Below are 14208 nucleotides of genomic sequence, written 5' to 3'. Positions count from 1 at the left end.
ACACATGCACGCGCACACACACACAAACATGTGCGCACACACACAAACACGTGCGCACACACTCGCTCACACATCCATCACTCACTGGATGATGTCAGACTCACCTCAGGTACAACAGACTTCAGCATCCTCGGTTCTGAAAATGTCCGAAAAAGGAAAAGACCTGGTCACCCCAAAAGTGTTTCACAGGAGAAATCTCCATTCTGACCATCTCTTAACTAGAGCTTTTGAATCTTAAGCAAATGAAGGACACCCTAGTCTAGGACTCTCCTGTGTGTCTGTCCCCTCCTTCCCCTCCCCCAACACTGAGCAGTATTCCACTCACAGCTTGTGTGGCACCAACTCTGTGCTATCCCATTTCCTCCTGGCACACAAGCCTGGGACAGGGAGGAAGGGGCAACTTGCTACTGCTTGAATTTCAGTTCAAATCTGGCTCTTTATAGCCAGAAAAGGGGGTGAAAGTGGGAGAGTGTGGCTATAAACACACACACACACACACACACACACACACAAAAGCACACATGCACACACACAAGCATACACACATAAGCACACACACACACACAGGGCATGGGCACACACACACACACATACACACACAAAAAACACACATGCACACACACAAGCATACACACATACACACACACAGGGCATGGGCACACACACACAAAAAAACACACATGCACACACACAAGCATACACACATACACACACACACACACACACACAGGGCATGGGTACACACACACATGCACACACACAAGTGTGCACACACACAGCTATATTGTGATTCCAGGAAATATCATCTGCATCTTGTTGATTTTTCTGAGCACAGCAATGTTTTCCACATGCTCTTCCAGGGGTGATGTGACAATTTCACCTGCATATATAGGTTATACTTTGGGTACCAGGCCCTACAGCAGTCCCCAAACCAGTGTTTTCCATTCCCCTCCTTTTCATCTATGAAGCTGGTCCTCCTGAACACCTATGTCACCTGCCAAGGCTATAACCAATCACCACAGAGGTAGAATAGTCATGTTTAATCTGTATGAAATCTGAGGCAGCTGCTCAATAGACCGCCACATCAAAAAGGGAGGTCCAGTTACTAACAGGCCTAGGGGATTTTAGGACTCCACGAAGCCCTTCTTTCTCATCTTCCCAGGACATCTGTCTAGTTCCTCACAAACAGATGTGAAGGACAAAGTCTCCTGAGAGGGTCCCTCCCGGGGAACTCAATCCAAAATGCAAATGAGATGGGTAGATCAGAATCATTGCACAAGAAAAAGGGAGGATTGGCCTTCCCAAGCATCCTCTAGAATGGCACACCAGAGACTCTGCTTATCATAGAGGAAAACTGCACTTAGTCAAAAACAGTCTCTACATCACTGTATCTGTTACAAATGGCTAATACACAAGACTAAGCAAAACAAGGGCTGGTAAGCACATACAAATCACGAGACTGCTTGAGCCCGAAAACAGTCTGGAAGTTCACCGAGACTTCAGATAGAGCTATCAGGCACTCAAGCCATCCCACCACCGGATCCACGGCATGGGACATTCAATCCATATGCACAAAGGTCATCTCTGCTGTCACATCTACTGCAGCACGACTCTCAACAGCTAACTCACTGGATACTCAGACACAGGAGACGCAGTACACATACACGCTGTGGTATTATTCAATAAGACACCAGTGAAGATGTGGCCGGAGCTGGAAAGGCACTGTGTTAGGTGCAATAAATCAGGAACAAGAGATGGGTGGTGCACACGAGCTGTATCCACCTATGGGATAGGACAGCGTTGGTGCCACACGAGCTGTGAGTGGAGTACCGCTCAGTGTTGGGGGAAGGGAAGGAGGGGACAGACACACAGGGGAGTCCGAGACTAGCATCTACTGCTTAAAATTCAAAAGCTCCAGTCAAGAGATGGTCAGAACGAGGATTTCTTATGAGAAACACTTTTTGGCTGTTATCAGACCGGTTGTTTTTCACTTCAGAACAGTTACGGGAGGTAAGAGATAAACTTCACTCACAAGTTCAGCGGGTCAGCAGTCCCAAGTGGTCTCAGAGCTTATGACAACAACCTTTCAATGGGGTTAGCTTGGACAAAGAGGACCCAGTGTATCCTTTGGGAGTCCTCAAATGGGGCAGAGGGGTGACTCCAGTCCCATGTTGGTTAACAGGCAAACAAGTAAGTTCAATAATATATTTAATATATATTATTTATATATTGTTATATATAGCTATATATATAGTTATATATATAGTTATATATATATAGTTATATATATAACCAAGGTGAACTATTAAACAAATCTGGATAATTTAAACCACAGTAGATATCCTAACTAACTAGAAGTAAGCAAGAAACCAACTCAGCCAAACCTCCTAACCAGAAGTCAGTCTCTTCTCAAGCAGGCACCACGGCCTGCGCCTGTAGCTCGAGCCATTCAGAGGCTAAGCTGGGATGACAACCTAAGGCCACGAAGACCACCGTGGGCCAAGCTGTGAAACCCAATTAAAATTAATTTAAGAAATGTAAAAAAGGAGCTGGAAAGCAGAATCAGAGGCTAAAAAGCACTTTCAGCTCCTCCAAAGGATCTGAGCTACCTGTCCCATGCCTTGTCTGGAGGCTAACAACTGCTGTAATTGCAGCTCTAAGACATGCCCTCTTCACAGGTACCTGGCAAATGCACGCATGGGCGCACACACACACAAACACACACACACACACACACACATATATGCAAGCACCCACATGTGCACACATAAATAAAAAATAAAATAAAATCTTACAAAACACACACAGGTGGAAAAAGTTTCCTCAGTAGCCCGTGGGTCAAAATAGAAGTCCTAAAAGAAATGCTTTCTCCAACACTGATCTAGAACAGACTGTAAATAAAACCTAAGGTTATACTCTATAAGACAGACACAAAGCCAGGTCAAGAGGAATCGTGTTGAACATAAATGCTGACATGAGACGGGAGAAACCATCATAAGACCACACCCTCAGTTTGTTTAAGAACTTTTAAAAGTAGAGGCGTCAGGCGGTGGTGGCGCACACCTTTAATCCCAGCACTTGGGAGGCAGAGACAAGCAGATTTCTGAGTTCGAGGCCAGCCTGGTCTACAAAGTGAGTTCCAGGACAACCAGGACTACACAGAGAAACCTGTCTCGAAAAAAATAAATAAATAAAAATAAATAAATAATAAATAAATAAATAAAAATAAAAGTAGAGAAGACAAAGCTGGAGCAAGCAGAAAAAATAAATCCAAGAAATGATAAGAAGGACGTAAGGGAAATCCAAGGACAAATGTATGCATAAAGCTAATAACCTAGAGAATTTCTCTTAAAAAGGGCAAACTGTCAAATCTCATTCCAAGACAAAAGACATGACCTGAGCAATTATTCAATTATTAGAGGTTGTTTTAATTTAAAAATTTCTGAAAAGGAAATATTCCAGATGGTTCCGTCAGAATATAGAAGAGGAAATGGTTCCCAACTCATGATCTAGGACATAGAACCAAAACCAGACAAAGAAAACACATGAACAAAGAAACCATGAAATATTGCCCTTCATAAATTCAGATGCAAATGTCCTTAACAAAATTTAGCAAATGTGTGTACATACATGTTATGAATGTAAATAATGTGTTTGCATACACTTATGACTAATCAATATTTATTTCATGTGTATAAAGTTGAACCACTATTCAAAAATCAATATGATGTGCCATATAGATATCAAGAAGATGGAAATTATACACTCATATCAAATAATTGCTTTTCTTTTTGTATTTGAGCCAGGATCCTATGTAACCCTTACTAGCTTCAAAGTCATTATATAGACAAGGATAACCTTGAACTCCTAATCCTGCCTCTACTTCCCAAGTGCTGCAATCAGACATGTTCTACCACTGACGGCTGTAACCTCCATTCATGGTAAAGGTCTCATTGTATTAGGAACAGAGAGGAACTTCGTGGACCTCCATAAATAGCAGGTACAGGAGTTCCAAAGCTCCAAGAGATAACAACATCTATATGTGTTCAAATTCCTTACATAAAACAGCATGTGTACCATTTAATGAACACATGTAGACCTATGCTTTCCTTAAACCATCTCTACATTACTAACAATACAACACAAACGCTATGCAAATAATTACTCTATATTTTTCTAGGAGTGATAATAAAAGGGAATGTAAATATATGTTCAGCACAGAAGCAATTTTTTAAACATTTTTCAGTTTATGGAAGGATTGACAGAAACAGTGAGAAGACAACAACAACAACAACACACACAGAGATGAACACAGACTCACAGACACATATATACACAGAGAGACACACACACACAGACACACACAGAGCCATACACACACAGGGACACAAACCCACCAACACATACACAGACACCCACACACAGACACACATATACACACGCACATGCATTACATACAGACAGATACACACAGACACACACAGTTACACACAGACATATACATACACAGAGAGAGAAAGAGACATACACACTCACACACACACAGACACACACAGAGAGACATACACAGACACATACACACACAAACACACACACACAGACACACACACAGACACACACAGAAAGATACACACACAGACATACACACACAGAGACACACACACAGACACCACAGGGACTGAACAGTTCAACAGGGACTGAACAATGTCTACCTAACCCCGGGAACAGGGCAACAATATGAACTCATCACTTTTATTTAATGTAATACTAGAAGTTCCAGCCATTGTATTAGGGCAAGAGCAACAAAGATGTGTAAGTTGGAAATAAAGTAAACTGTTTTGCAGATAATCTAATCAAGTTTAGCCTTATAAGAAAATATCTATAAATTCTATCACCAAGAAACAAATTCAGGAAGGTTACAGTCTAAAAAAATTGAGACACAAAACCGATTGTATGCTTACTCGCTGACAACAAGAAAATAGAAATAGAGATTTGAAATTGAGTATCATTTATATTTGTTCCAGGTAAAGATGAAGTACTTTAAAAATGTGTGCAAAATCTGTATCATCACACTTACTGGTATTGATGGAAGATATCAAGTAAGACAGCCTAGAATAATCTGTCATATTCGTGATTTGGAAGAACTGATATAGTGAAGATATCAACTAACTTTAAATTTTTCCATAGACAACCAAGACTAAAACTAAGTTTAATTTGTAAAACGGTGTGGTATATGTCATGATTACAAATTCACAAAAATAACCTTGTACATATTTAGAAATAAGGAAAAAAGAATTAAAGAACATAGATTGTGAAATAATCCAACAATAAACTTTTAGACTGCTAAAATAAAATAAACAATGATATATGTAAGCAAGGAAAGTGAAAATAGAAAGATTAACTATATAAAACAAGAAAGGCCATAACAGGGGGAAAGTGACCTACAGAATAGGAAAGCACATCTGCAAAGCGTCTTCAGAACACGTGATTAACAGCCAGCATACGTAAGAACTACAACTTAACAACGAAAATCACAGAATGCTTTCTGAAACAATCGGATAACTAACGCTATTTTAAAACGGATGACATTAATAGACATGTCTCCAAGGACTATGTATACTAAGCATGTGAAAAGTTAGGTGCTCAGTATCGCTAATATCCGAGAAACACAACCAAAACCACAGTGAGACATCACTGCCCAAAACACCCCAAAGTAGGAGCTGTCAGCATGAACACCAGTGCCCTGCTGGTGGCAAAATTCCGAAACTTGTGTATGAGATGCCATGGGGGGGTTCCTCAAAGTGTGTAAAGTAGAACCACCCTATGAGCCAGGCACCCTGCTTGATTGTGAATGCCGTTCAAGAAGAGTGGAGACAGTCCTGGAGAGACATGTGACTCGCCCAGACACAGAAGCACTGTTCACGAGAGCCATTAAGTGGAAACAGCGCAAATGTCTTGAAGGAGCCAACAGTGTGATCCATCCTCATGGTGCCTTGTCACTCAGCCTTCAGATGGAAAGAAACTCGCGTACTACAGCAGGGTGAGCCCCGAGGGCACTATGTTGAGATAAACAGAAACCAAAGGCAAACAGCATCTGACTCCACCTGCCTGAGATCCTATCTCATTAGATCAGTATCTAACATATTTAAATTCACAGATACAGAAAGCAGAAGGTTAGCTACCTGTGACAAGGATCAAGGAGGAACAACCTACTTCCCCGGTCACAGCAAAGGCCTGACAGCTTGGCTAGAACCAACTCATATACTGTGGGTTTGCATGTATATGTTTTATGTAGGGTAGTTTCGATTATAAACTAGGCACAGTAAGAAATGAACAATGACAACTAACAGTAAAATATGACATCTCAGCAATTCAGTCTGTAAAAGGTACACAGACGTGCCTGTTCACACCTCACTGTACTGCAGGCCATGGGAACCTCTGCCCACGATTGTTTTCTTGTTGGGAGTTTGTGCCTGGTCACTTGGGAAGAGTATTTTGCTACTTCTTTTTGTCATATCTACGTCACCAGCACCATGCCTGCACACTTCGGGGCAGCACTACTCAGAACTGTGAACTATTTCAAGAACCTCCCATTGAATATTCTTTAGACCATGGTTGGCCATTTGTAAATGAAACCATGAAAGATGACATCATAGATAAGCAGTGACTACTGTATTATTATTATTATTGTAATAAAATACTACCATAACTTTCATATTGACATGAGATGTACAATTAGGTAGAAAGACAAACAATTCATTTCTGTATTATCAGCTAATTTTACTTGGGGATCCAAATTTCTACATTCAGTAGTACTGAGAACACTTTTTGGGGGGTTTTATGAGATTTTTTTAAGATGTTGTTTTATTTTCAATTGTGTGTCTGTCTGTCTGTCTGTCTGTCTGTCTGTCTGTTTGTCTGTCTGTCTGTCTGTCTGTTTGTCTGTCTGTCTGCCTGTCTGTACAGGCTTGTGCCCATGAGAACAGGTGACCACAGAAGGCAGAAGAACGTGTTAGGTCCCTTGGAGCTGAAGTTATAGGAAACTGTGAGCTGCCTCATAAGGAGCCTGGGAACCACATTTGGGTTCTCTGGAAGGGCAGCACAATGACTTAAGCACTGAGCCAGCTCTCCTCCCCCATGTGCATTTTCGTAAAGTTATTCCCAATAGAAACTGCTTTTTGACCTTCGTGCATCTCATATTTGTATTGTTCTTCTCCCTTGCGTGCTCTAGAAACAACATTCACAAATGATTAAGTACCAAATGGATGCACATATGCTCTGCTTAACCAACGAGGAATACATGTTATACTTAATACCAAGTCAAGGATAAAGATAGCTCTTGAGGCACACAACCCAAATAAACGCTTTAGAAATAAAATGCCTCTTCTTCCGAAATGACAACCCAAACCATACGCAATAGCAACCACTTCATTACACCAAATGTTTCTTTGGCATCAGTTTTAGACAAGCAAAAAGGCTTTTGCTCGGATATAAAACCTAATATCTTTTAAATTTTAAAACAGTTTATATATTGCTATACGTACATGTGCACACTGTTATAGGAAGGTCACACATGCACAAGGCACTAATGAGAGACTCGTAGGGACCCTTAGGAAGTAATTTCTCTCCTTCCACCTTCACGTGGGTTTGAGAGTACAGACTTGGGTCTCAAGGCTTGTGAAGCAAGCACTTTACCTGATGAGCCATCTCTCTGGCCCAAGCGCATTGATTCTGAGAGGTACTGGGCCTTCCCTTGCACCCTCGCTTTGTACTTATGATGCCTGTTTTCCTTCAATTCATCTCTGTGGAGTGCTAGAAATGATATTTTATACTCTCCAAAACTAATGGGTTTAAATGTGAGCTACTGGCCACACAGGTAGTCAGTAAGTGAAGTTTTTCCCCAGTGCCCTAAAGGAAGTAAAACCAAAAACAACTATCAATAAAAACCAGTGAAGGTCATTGTCTTTGTTTCATATAAAGAGCTAGCAGCGGGTATTGAGCTATGTATCTGAGGGACAGCTATGGGCCAGGTGCTGGTTCTCTATAGGCTAATGTTTGCTTGCTTTGTGTCTTGTTAGTTCTATTCTTCACATTGTTAAAATGGACAAAATGATAGCTGCCAATCATAGGGTTGTAGATTATGTCACTCATGATTACTTTGTGGATGTGATCAAAACTAAAACTAAGTAAATATACTCACAGATGGCTCATGAATATTAAACCAACCGACTACAGAAAAGGTGTTGCTTTCCATCTTGTCCCTTCCCAGGACTATCCCGGGGCCACTAGTTAGTGGCAGACTGTGCCAGAAAGACAAAGAACCAAGCTAACTATTCTGCTTCTCCAGCTATCACTCCAGATGTTACATGTGGCCATATGTTTTATCTAATGGGTCCTTTGAAGAGTAGACTTGCAATTATGACAAAATTACACATTAAGATGTTTCCAGGAAATGCAGTGACTCAAACTTACAGTTGCTTTTCTTAACAATATTCCACATTTAAATACAGGAGGGCTCTGCCAATTAAGTTCTGCGTGCAAGTCAAGTAGGGATACTTAGAAAAGAGAGGTGGAATTACCTTTAATGAGAGTGTCTAAGGATGTGCACCAGCCAGCCACGGAATGACCTACAGCCAAGGAACGGTCTTGGAGATGCTGCCTGGATTACTGTTCCCTCGCCATCTAAATCTACAGATGACCTGCTTGCTTTAAAAGACAGCCAACGCTAACGGAGGAGGGATGAACTTTCAACATAAAAATAAAGTTTAAAAAAGAAACCAGGCTATTTTCGTCTTGTCGAATCGGCCGTGGTACCAGTTCACACTTCACAAAGCAGTGGGTGAGAGAGCTAGAATTGTTCAAAAATAGCCCTTTGTCAAATAGAATGTTTCATTTCACATGGCTAGGCAGAGGGACAAAAAAAAAACCCCACAGGTTTGAAGCTTAGGTGTCCCAATAATTTAGAATGGGCAGCCAATATGGCAGCTTTGCATATCTACAATACCATTATTTTCGGGGGGGAGGGTGGGATAAGCAATCCCAGAGACCTTTGGGGCACCCTGAGAAAAGACCCAATAAGTTCTTGACCAGTGAATCCTAAAACCTGAAGAAGAGAAAAAAATCAGCCAACCAACCAGGTGATTTCAAGTAAAAGATTCGAGAATGAAAGGGGGGAATTAACACATTGCCCATCCACGCACACCCTACAGTCTAGAGGAGCCCATTGTCTTGGCTTTATCACTAATGGTATACAGTAATGGCGGTCATGTGGTCAGAGCTAAATGTCCAACCGGAAATAAAGGTGAACAGGGAATGAATAGTTAGACCTAGTTAAACTTTCAAGACTGCTAAGCCCACTCTATGTTTGATGAATGAGATAAATGGAAAGGGACTTCCAAGCTCCTAAGAACTTAAGCCAACTTTTTTATAATAGGCTCCAACTAACCAAGGCAAATTCAACTTAAAATCCTCAGGTCCTTGAGAGCCTAGCTTCCATCAGAAATCATCTCTTGGGGCCTAAGGGGAAGGTCAAGTTTCACTGTGATTTGCAGTACAATGCTCTAGTCTTCATTGCTTCAAGACTGGCTCATCTCAGAACAAGCTTCAGGTCCTAAGTGTATCCTCCAGTGCAGTCATGTCCCTTGACTCCCCTTTCACTAGCACCAGAGACACTTCACAGCCAACCACCTCAGTGGAGCCCCAAGCTCATGACCCAAGCAAGAAGGATGGAAGTAGATCCCGAGAGAAGACCAACGAAGAACTTTGGGGAATAAATCAAGAACCCAGATAAAGCACCTTCTCACCCCTGGGCTCCTGTCTCACTCTTAATAAGGAGGGAATGTTATGTGGCTTTTTGACACATAAGGAAAACTGAGGCACGATTTCTTCCACAGAGGAAATTTTTGCTCTGGTGAGAAATGAGGTAAGAATCTAAGTGTTGGGTAGAGACACTGAGCACACCTGGCATCTCCCAGCCTCCACTCTGCTCAAAGGTCATCTTTGACGAATGTACACCAAACATACAAATGTACAAACATAAACAGAGACCTTCAAGGTCCACCAAATGTGCCTCATATGTACATGTGGACTTTGTAGTGGGGGCTTCTGCTAAGAGTGGTGGTGTGGCACAGGTCACAGATTCTCTAAGTTATGGACCGAGATAGTTTTAATCCGTGCCCAGTATTACTAGGGTACCAAAGCTAAAGACCTGAGAATCTGACATAGGAGACCAGAGACTAAAAGTCTGCAGGAGACTGTCTCAGGATATGGTTTCTACTAAGGAGAAAGTTGTGGGCTTGGGCCCACAAACGAATCCCTAGGAGCTGACAATCCTCTATTACAGGTGCTGCTTCTCTGGACAGACACCCCACCCCCTTCTCTCATCAAACCTGTTCTCTGGCTTTAATTACATCTTCTTTCCTTAGTTCTAAATCCCACCTTTTTCTAAGTTCTTAGGATCTAGTTACTCGTTCTAATGAAAAGTCGAGTTACCTGAAACAACGTGATCTGAAAAACCACAGACATGACTTGCATTTTTAAAAATGAACTTAAATTGAACATGTAAACTTTAGTAGAGATTCAAAACTTGTTGAAATTGTCTAGTTTGAAGAGTCCAAACCCTTCCTCCTGAGATGTTAGCCTACAGAGTTAATCTTCTAGATAAAAAAGTTTATGCATCAAAATGTTCACCATGATGTCATGATTATAATCAATAAGATACTGAAAAGGGGATGATTAGGAATTTTAGTATGTCTACCTCATGAAAAGTTATGCAGGCATTTAAAATGTTTAGTGCTCACTTATAATTTGTTGAAAACTAGTGTTAAAGAGTAAAAGTTAAAATAAAAATACAGTAACGATTAATTTATCACAGTTAAAACCAAACACAAATAATGTTGTCAATGGTTATCTTTACTTGGTAAAAGTATGCTATCTATTTATATTTTTATACTTTCCAATTTATTAATAATTATACAATGGGTAAAATTTTTTTAAAGAGTGACTCTCATTAGAAGGAAAATATTTTATTTTCACTGAATTTTTTTCTGCATTTAGTTGATAATTCTTTTAGTGTCCAAAGGGATTTCATTTTTCTGCAAGAGTACTGAAGGGTACTAAGGCAAAGGAAATAAACATGAGGAAAAAAAAAAAACCTCACTCACTGATTATTAAAAATCTCTCTACTAGTTCTGTGGCTACCACATCAGAAACAGATCTCATGCCTGACACTCAAAGCTCTTCACAGCCCAAAGCCTATCACATCTCAGCTGACAGTTTCTCTAGCTGTAGAAATCAGATAGTCACTTAATTCACTTCTGTGCATGAAGGCATCCCTGGCCATCTGACCAACCACCGCACTTCTGTGGGTCCTCTCTTCTCTTCTGGTATTGCTATAACACCTAAGGTAACATCACCTGCCAACAGTGAGCCCATTCTGACATTCAGTTCATTATTTCTGAGTATGTCAATACCTCTCAGCTAGACCTGCAGTTTCCTGAAGTCAAATGTAGATGCTTTTCAGTAGTTACCGGTCAAATACATACAGAAGCAAAGAGGAGGTAGAATTCTACAGCCGGGCTCGAATTATATTCCTGCCCTCAGTGGTATTATCTAACTGAAGCCTGCTGTTTAAAAACCCTACCTATGACATCACTCGTAGGACATGCATTTTCCATTTTCTGCTTTTGGACCATTAATAATCAATTTCTGCTTATTCATTCATATCAATTCTGAGGTTCCTCTGGGGATCAAACAGATTGGATTGCAATATGCCTCACCAAGGTGCAGAATATAAATAACACATAAAATGACCTTCTAGAAATCACAGGACCACACACAGGGCCCAGCTTCTCTTGCAGGTTTTGTCTGAACAACAAATATAAATCTTTGTCTCCACATTATGTCCTTACTTAGGCCTTGTGCTTTAGTCTATTAATATCCCCCTTAACAACAACAACAAAAGCCCTCTCTAGATCAATTGGTCCAGTGAGTGCTTCAGTAGTGATGGACTAAATGTCTGTGTTCTTGCGTGCCATCAAACACTCTGCTGGGACTTGGAAATCAACACCATCTGTACATTAGCAATCTTACACCAGTGACATCAGCAAGAGTCGCACATCTTAAGAGATAATCCATAAATCATAAATGAAATCAGATCAAAGGACCTGCCCGAGGAGAAGGAGAGACCTGGTGTCCACTATTTTCGCAGAAGGAGCATACAAGGTCAATGTGATTGTTGACGCTGGTGGGCAGAGCATCAGCTAACAGGCACACTTCCCACTGTTCATGACTCCATCCTACTGTAACACATACATGTTTTATTTAGTAAGAGAAGCAAGCACTTAAGAGTAAGTGCCTGTTCAGATGCTAGCACTTACAGGACGACCTCAAACCTTCTCTAGAGTTGAGCTCCTTAACCTATAAACTGTCACCTGCTATGCCAAGTCCCAAAGCTGTGACAACTCAAATTGCATCACTTGAGTCTCGGCATATTTATCACCCTGCTGTGTGTGATTCAGTCCCGCACCCCATAAACTAGATCCCTGTTCTTCCTTTGAATGTTACCGAAAGACTAAATAGTCATTTCCAGATTGCTTACTGTGATGCTAATTGAGTCTCCCAAGACTCCAGCAACAGCACCACCCAAAAGCAGGTTGGGCATCTCTGGTTCGGGCCCAGCTCTCTGACAGAGTGTTGTCCAAATATACATTTTTTTTCTATATGCTAAGGAAGTGGACTTTTTCTCACAGGATCGCTCCCATGTGTGCAGGGCAATGTGCAGAAAGTTTACAGGTTGCTGTCGCTAGTGTTTGAGACTACTCCCACGAAAATTAATATTATACTTAATATTAATAGTGCATAAGTGGACTCAACACTGATACAGTAGATGGTCCATGGATGTTGGAGAGAGGGAAATCTGGATTCAAATTCTTGTTCTGTGACCTTGAGATTGTAATTTAAGCTCTCTCTTCCTTACTTTCTAGAACTGACTCTGAGATGATTGATAATTCAACTCAATTACACACACACACACACACACCTAATATATGATATTACTCATGATTTCTATACATCTTTTCTTTTTTGAATCCGTCAAACCAATGCTGAATATAAGACAAATTCTATAAAAAATATTTCAGTTCGGGGGATGTTTTGATATCAGATAAAGTGGATGCCTAGTGGGATGAGAAGTGGAAAAAAGAGACGTGTGGGAAAAGAGATCTCACTGACACACTTTCAAGAATACACAACATGATTTGCTCAAGGAGGTTGACACTGGGGCTGGGGACAGAATATCATGACAGATCAACCCAGCGGGGGACTGGGAACTCTGCCCACTTCATCCTGCCAGAGCAAGTCTAGAAACTGAAATGGGACCCCACAAATAATCCGGTCCAGTCCCCTCCTCCGTCTGCCCAAACCACTGGGCGCCAATGATGCTGAATCATGAGCCTGGCAGCAGCCGCCCTCCTCAGCCGCTTTCACCCTGGCACGTCTCCAGGACAGGGACTGGAGGGAATGGGCGCAGCGACCTGGGGTGTGGAGGAGAGGGGCGGGGGCAAGGGCAGGTACTCACCGCTGAGGCACTTCTCTGGCTGGATCCAGTGGCCAGTCCCTCGGTGGCCCACGCTCCCCGCCAGCGGCTTGCGGCTCCCCGGTCGGCCCACCCCGCGAGTCTTCTTGGGATCACCTCAGTTCGCCCACCGCCCGGGGAAGCCGCTGTTCAGAGCTTAGAAGCTCGACCCGACCAGGAGCAGCTGGAGCAGCTGTCGTGCCCAAGGGGGTGGTAGCTACCGATGGGCCAGACCATTTGCCCACTGCGCCCAGGGGTGCGCATCGTGCATGGAGGTACAAGCACCAGAACCTCGGGAGGGCTGGCGACGGACAGAAGAAACCAAGAAAAAGAAAGGACCTCTACCCACAACTCGGCCTGAGAGCTAGGGACCTCCTGGACTTGTGGCTTCTCATCTAGGTGTGCAGAAGAATGAGCTGGGCTTTCCAGGGCACCCCTCACCCCGCCTTATTCTTGGTCCCGCTCAGGGAGCGTTCAGAACGCCTTTAACAGAGGACCTAGCAACGCTAGCTCCAGGGTGCTGTCCCCTCCTAAGGGGGATGCTAGGGGAGCTGGCCTGGCACCTATCTGGGCCACCTCCTTCTTCATCTTGTGACCTAGACCACAAGGTCCCAAGTCCACATGTCAGCTTAACA

The 14208-nt window shown here is 42.2% G+C and overlaps 1 protein-coding gene across 1 annotated transcript in view; it reads right to left on the bottom strand.

Annotated features, from left to right (window-relative positions):
- The window catches only part of Ttll7 (tubulin tyrosine ligase like 7), a 114675-nt gene extending 100874 nt beyond the window's left edge, over positions 1-13801 (bottom strand). The window contains exon 1 of the mRNA XM_021195961.2: positions 13577-13801. The gene's annotated coding sequence lies outside the window, so the exon portion shown is untranslated. The remainder of the gene's footprint in view (positions 1-13576) is intronic.
- Between the last annotated feature and the right edge of the window lie 407 nt (positions 13802-14208).

The sequence above is a fragment of the Mus pahari genome, chromosome 4 (assembly GCF_900095145.1).
Source record: "Mus pahari chromosome 4, PAHARI_EIJ_v1.1, whole genome shotgun sequence".
Lineage (NCBI taxonomy): Eukaryota > Metazoa > Chordata > Mammalia > Rodentia > Muridae > Mus > Mus pahari.
Note: the sequence above shows the minus strand (reverse complement) of the source record. Positions and strands in the feature narration are given on the sequence as shown.